The sequence below is a fragment of the Prionailurus viverrinus genome, chromosome D2 (assembly GCF_022837055.1).
Source record: "Prionailurus viverrinus isolate Anna chromosome D2, UM_Priviv_1.0, whole genome shotgun sequence".
In the NCBI taxonomy this organism is placed as follows: Eukaryota; Metazoa; Chordata; class Mammalia; order Carnivora; family Felidae; genus Prionailurus; species Prionailurus viverrinus.
Genome location: NC_062571.1, coordinates 7,997,857 through 8,004,193, shown reverse-complemented (window position 1 = coordinate 8,004,193; position 6,337 = coordinate 7,997,857).

Sequence of the window (6,337 nt, the reverse complement as noted above, 5' to 3'; positions counted from 1 at the left end):
TTATTAAATGAATATCAACATATTGTATGTAATTTAAGCTTATTAAATGAATATAAGTATTTTCTACAAGCAGAACGGGTATAATAGAACAAGAAGTAGATTTTTTTGAATTTTTAAAACTTTTTCTTAAAGTTTATTTATTTTGAGATGGGGCGAGTGGCAGAGAGAGAGAAGGAGAAAGAGAGAGAGAGAATCCCAAGCAGACTCTGTGCTGTGAGCACAGAGCCTGACTCGGGACTCAAACTCACTACAAGGTCATGACCTGAGCTGAAACCAAGAGTCGGATACTTAACTGACTGAGCCACCCAGGTGCCCTGAACCAGAAACTTTTTAAAAAATTGAATCTAGTAGATCCATTTTGGCTTGTTTTGATAAGTTCAGCCACATTTTGTGATGAGATGCTTCAAAATGAAGATGTAAAACAGAATCTTTAGGTCACCAGAAAGGATATATTAATGCTTAGATAATTAAAGTTTTTTGGCAGAATATTCAAGGGAAAGTAATTCTTTTTCTTTTTTATAGCTTTTTAAAAAATATTTATTTATTTTTGAGACAGCTCAAGCAGGGGAGGGGCAGAGAGAGGAGGACAGAGGATCCAGAACAGGCTCCATGCTGACAGAAGAGAGACCAATGTGGGGCTCGAACTCATGAGCCATGAGATCATGACCTGAGCTGAAGTCGGCCACTCAACTGACTGAGGCACTCAGGTGCACCCAAGTGATTCTTTTTCTGACTGTGTGCCTGTGTCTGTGCACACACATTCTAAGTAGTATATGTGTGTATGAATATATATATAATTTTATAAGTATATGTATATTATACAAAGATTGTTATGTACACAAGTATATTTATACACATATAAAATATACAACACGTATTTGTAAATACAAGAGCTCAGGTATTTGTAAATATATATATTTATGCTTAGAGATATATTTTTAGACACACATACAATGAGTATATATTCTTCCGTGTTTCATAAGTTGAGCTAATACATTTATGATAAGGAGATAAGGATTCACAAACAGAGTCACTTGATTCTCCACAGGCATATTGTACCTCGGCACTTCATAGGGACTGACCTTGCTACAGTGACACAAATTGAACAATATAGGGATATACGATAGACGAGAAGCTGGGAAGAATGAGCAGGCCAACCAAATGAACACAGGAAGAGGAAAACATTTTCCCAATGCTTTTCAGTCTTGGAAATCCATCTTGAAATAATTATACCAGGTGGTTAAAATTCAGAGAGGTATCATTCAGTAAGGAATGTAAACTGTATAATTATTATTTTTTTTTAAATTTTTTTTTCAACGTTTATTTATTTTTGGGACAGAGAGAGACAGAGCATGAACGGGGGAGGGGCAGAGAGAGAGGGAGACACAGAATCGGAAACAGGCTCCAGGCTCTGAGCCATCAGCCCAGAGCCCAACTCGGGGCTCGAACTCACGGACCGCGAGATCGTGACCTGGCTGAAGTCGGACGCTTAACCGACTGCGCCACCCAGGCGCCCCTAAACTGTATAATTATTAAAATGAAATAATCAGACGGGGGCCAGCTGGTTCCTAAGATTGTGTCTAACTGGTCTCCATAAGTGTGTATAAACTTGGGCTTCCTGCTTTTATTACTGTGACTTCATTAGTTTACTTAAAGATAATGAGGCTTTGAGGAACTGATTTATGCTAACCAAAATCACAGAAAAGACCCGAAGAGCCAGAATATCAATTGCTTTACGTGCAGAGAAATGACCTCCTGCGGAGTAGAAGAGACACTTACATTGGCTGCTCTCACAACTTCTCACTTAGTGGTTATTCTGTCCTGAAGCTAAGTTACTGTGAGAGGATTACCTGGAATATAAGAGCAAAGAAAGATGACCTTAACAGAGAGTGTCGTGGAGGTATAAAAATAATAATGGGTGATATTGATTGGGTGTTACTGCTTATATTAAAAGTCTGGCATAGAGAAACCACGCAATGGATATTTATTTGTTCAATGAGTGAATATGGAAAACCTCACAACAGCTCTGTGAAGTCAATGCTTTCATTCTTTCCACTGGAGAAAACTGAGTCTCAGAAAGATAACTCCTTTTTCCGCAAAATGAATCAACGATCTGCACTCGAACCCAGGTCGCGTTGACTTCCTCATTCATGTTTACGACAGTTTTGTCCTGCTGCTTTCTTGACAACGTATATATTCTTCTCTACCTGCAAATTGACTAGAATCCATTCAGTTTTAGGTTCCCATGTATCCTCACTCACTGTAGACCTTGTTATGACATCGCCTTCTTACGAGGCCTTGAAATGTTTTACAGTTTATTTAGCTTTAATTGAATGTCCTCGATGATGTTTTTTGCACTCACTGCTATCACCAGCAACCTGTCTGAAAACCAACTTCTTAGGGTGGGTTATTTAAGTAGCTCATCTTGTCCACATCTCGCTTTGTTTTTTTGAGTGCTGCTTTCAAAAGAAAATTCTAGAGTGGCCTCTGATGTGTATGCCTTGAACGCTTTCCCCTGTTAGCTTAGAGTGTATGTGGCTTTTATAACCTCCGAGTTGGGCTAGGACAATGCCCAACTGAAACAGAGGAGGTGCACATCGGGAGGTGCAGATCCCGTGCCATCCCTGCAATATCTTGCTCTCTTGACTTTTTTCTTGCTTCCACTTCTTCGTTTTCAATCTATCATCTATCCAGCTAGTTCTGCCTTCTTGCACGTTCTTACATTCACCCAGCGATTTTCTCACCAGAAATGTGTCTGGAGCCTAGGCACTCAGACGTGCAGGACGACCCTGAATAATGCGTCACAAAATCCTCAGCATTTCTTCCCTCAGATAACTCTAGACACATTTAATCTGGGCAACATGACAGAGATAGCTATGTCAGCTTTGTGAGGCAAACAGAGAAGATTACTTGCACTAGGATATGTGGATTCCAGTCTTGGGACTCAACCTCTGTGAACTTTCATATCCTCCCTGGGAAAATGCTGGGATTAAAGCCGGTAGTTGCTTCAGATCTCTTTTAATTTCAAAGCACCATGATGTTCACAATTCAGAGTCACGTTATTTCTGGTGAGTTTTAAATTACAACACACTTCTCTGTTCATGGGTATTGGTCTTCAATGCGAGTTAGGCACAGAACATGGAAACCTACTGGCAACCCCCAAATAAATTAGAAAGAATTCTGGAGGGGGCTGGGAACAACAATGTGAAGGTGCAAGTTAAGAGGTATATTTGCGACATGAGGAAGAGATGATTGGACTGGAAGGGAGGCTACTCGATAAAGTAGTTGCCAAAGAGCTAGAATAGATAAGGAACTTTAGATTTAGGAGGAGTTGGGATGGTAAATTGAGGAATTTGAATTTAGGAAGTTGAAGATGGAGAGGATGTTAGGGATCAGTTTGGAATATTAAGCGTGGAGACTAGAGAAAGGAAGGCCATTTGAGATACTACTGCAACCGTTCGAGCACTGTGTGTTCACAGATATCATGGTGGAGAAGGAGATGAAGAGCTGATAGTTTTAAAAACTTGACAGAAAAATGAATATGAACGCCTGATGTATTTTGTCTTAAAGGCCCAAAGACAATGACCAACCCAATAGCAACGATCACCCTCACTACTAGAATATGATTTAAAAAAATTTTTTTTATGTTTATTATTTTTGACACAGAGAGAGAGAGAGAGAGCATGATCGGGGGAGGGGTAGAGAGAGAGGGAGACACAGAATCTGAAACAGGCTCCAGGCTCTGAGCTGTCAGCACACAGCCCGACGCGGGGCTCGAACTCACGGACCGTGAGATCGTGACCTGAGCCGAAGTCGACCGCTTAACCGACTGAGCCACCCAGGTGCCCCTAGAATATGATTTTTTAAATTTAAAAAAATATATCTTTTTTTATTTTAGAGAGAGAGTGAGCATGAGCTAGGGAGAAGGAGAGAGAGAAAATCCCATGCAGGCCCCACACTCAGTGCGGAGCCCAATGTGGGGCTCAATTCCAGAACCCTGGGATCATGACTTGAGCTGAAATCAAAAGTTGGACGCTCAACCCATGGAGCCACTCAGGTGCCCCTAGAATATGACGTCTTCAAAGGAGCCAGGACTTCTTAGGGAAATAATTGATTCCAGAGCAGGGGAGGCAAATACACAAGATGATGGGTGAGGTCAAAAGGACGATGGGACCATTCATAGAGGCTCTCACAAGCAATAAAAGGGAATGATTTTAATATCACTAAGGATAAAAATTGCATTGAATTGAAACACATCGAATATGCAAAGGACCATGAATTTATTATGATACTAAAAGAAGGAAAATTAATTTTGGAAATTGAAAAAGGGAAAGAAGCATATATTTTGTGGTAGCCAAGTAATACAGGAAGAAAATTCTCTCCTATGGAAGTATCCAAGCTAATAAATGAAAAAAAAAATTGATTCACTTAGACCATCTCCACTCCTTAGCCCCTAGTGAACGGTTGAATCTGGGGACTGAAAAGAAATGGTTCCTGACCTCCTAAAAGATGAGCAGTTTTTCATTATGATCCTCGGTCTCTGAAGTAGTTTTTCTAAAACAGATCTTAATGTGACCAAGGTTATAATTTACAAGAATTGTTCTTTTTTAAAAGAATTTTTAAATGTTTATTTATTTTTGAGAGAGAGAAAGAGAGAGAGAGCAAGGGAAGGGCAGAGAGAGAGGGAGACAGAATCCCAAGTAGGCTCCATCCCGCCAGCACAGAGCCCGATGGGGGCTCGAACCCAGGAAGCGCGAGATCATGACCTGAGCCGGAAACAAGAGTCGGATGCTTAACCGACTGAGCCACCCACGCGCCCCCCGCAAGAATGGTTCTTGGCAGGGAGGGGGGACAGTTTTTCCCTTAAGGGGGTATTTGACAACATCTGGAGACTTGGTAACTGTCACCACTTCGGGTGCGTGTTTTACTGACATCTGGTGGGTAAAGACCAGGGATGCTGCAAAAACCTATAAAGCCCAGGCTTATCTGGGCAAAATTATCTGGCAAATAGAATGTCAGTCGTGTTGGGGTTAAGAATTCCTGACTTACGGGACATGAGAAGGGGAGAGGAACATGTTAAATAATACTACTAAATATGATCAGCAAAAATCTCATTGGTATGAAACTACAAGCAAAAGACAGTTTCTCTAACAACAACAACCAAAAAATGTAAAGAAATAAAAAGAAATGGGACAGATGACCCGTAGACCTAATGAGATAAGAGGCAGATCAACCAATAAAAAGGCGAGGAGCTTATTTGGATCCTGATTCAAGCAAACTATAAAAAAATTTGACATTTTTGAGACAATTGGAAATTTGAAGAGACGCTGGATGTTTAACGATATTAAGGAATTTTTGGATGTGGTAATAGTATTGTTACGTTTAAAAAGAGACCTTGTCAGGGGCGCCTGGGTGGCTCAGTGCGTTAAGCATCCGACTTCGGCTCAGGTCATGATCTCACAGTTGGGGAGTTCGAACTCCGTATCCCGCTCTCTGCCATCAGCACAGAGCCTGCTTCGAATTCTGTCTCCCTCTTTCTGCCCCTCCCCCGTGCTCTCTCTCTCTGTCTCTCAAAAATAAATAAACATTTAAAAAATTAAGAAATAAAAAGAGACCTTATCTTCCAGAAATACATCCTGAAATACTCATTGGTGAAATATATAATGTCTCAAATTTGCTTCAAACTACTGTGGGAACTAGGTAGTAACTAGTGAAATAAATCCTTGAAGGTCAGCTGGGATGTTGACCGTTCAGATTTAGGAATGAGAGATATTAGTAGAAATAAATTTATTTCTATAAACTATATACCTACTTGGGTTCAACAACTAAAACCAAAGTTGTCCACGTTTGCTAAATGCGGACTAAAAGAAACGGGAGTTCGCTTTAATGATCGTTCTTCTCTTGAGAAGGCAGAGTTGATGAAGCATCTGACTCCTTAACCAGCGACGCCACCATGAACATTAGTCACTAGGCACTGAGACGCTCATGTCAGTTTATTGAAGGCCGCCGACAAAGTTCACTGAAATATTGAAATCAAGGCTTTTACGTGATCTTCTTTGAGCAATTTCTTGTTTCCACTTTAAAAATACAGGGGATAAAATGAACAAGAAAGCTTCGGGCTTTCTAGCAAAGGTTGAGGGACCTCACAGTGTAACGAAACATTAACAGCATTTTGTGAATACCCACTATGTTCTATACACAACGTGGGTACCAGATAGTCTTGATCTCCTATGTATTTTTTGCCCATTAAGCCCGACCATAGCATGCTAGGCATGACCCAAAAAGCTTCATTGTATAAAATACGAGGTCACAATATCACTGGGTTGGTAGAATTTCC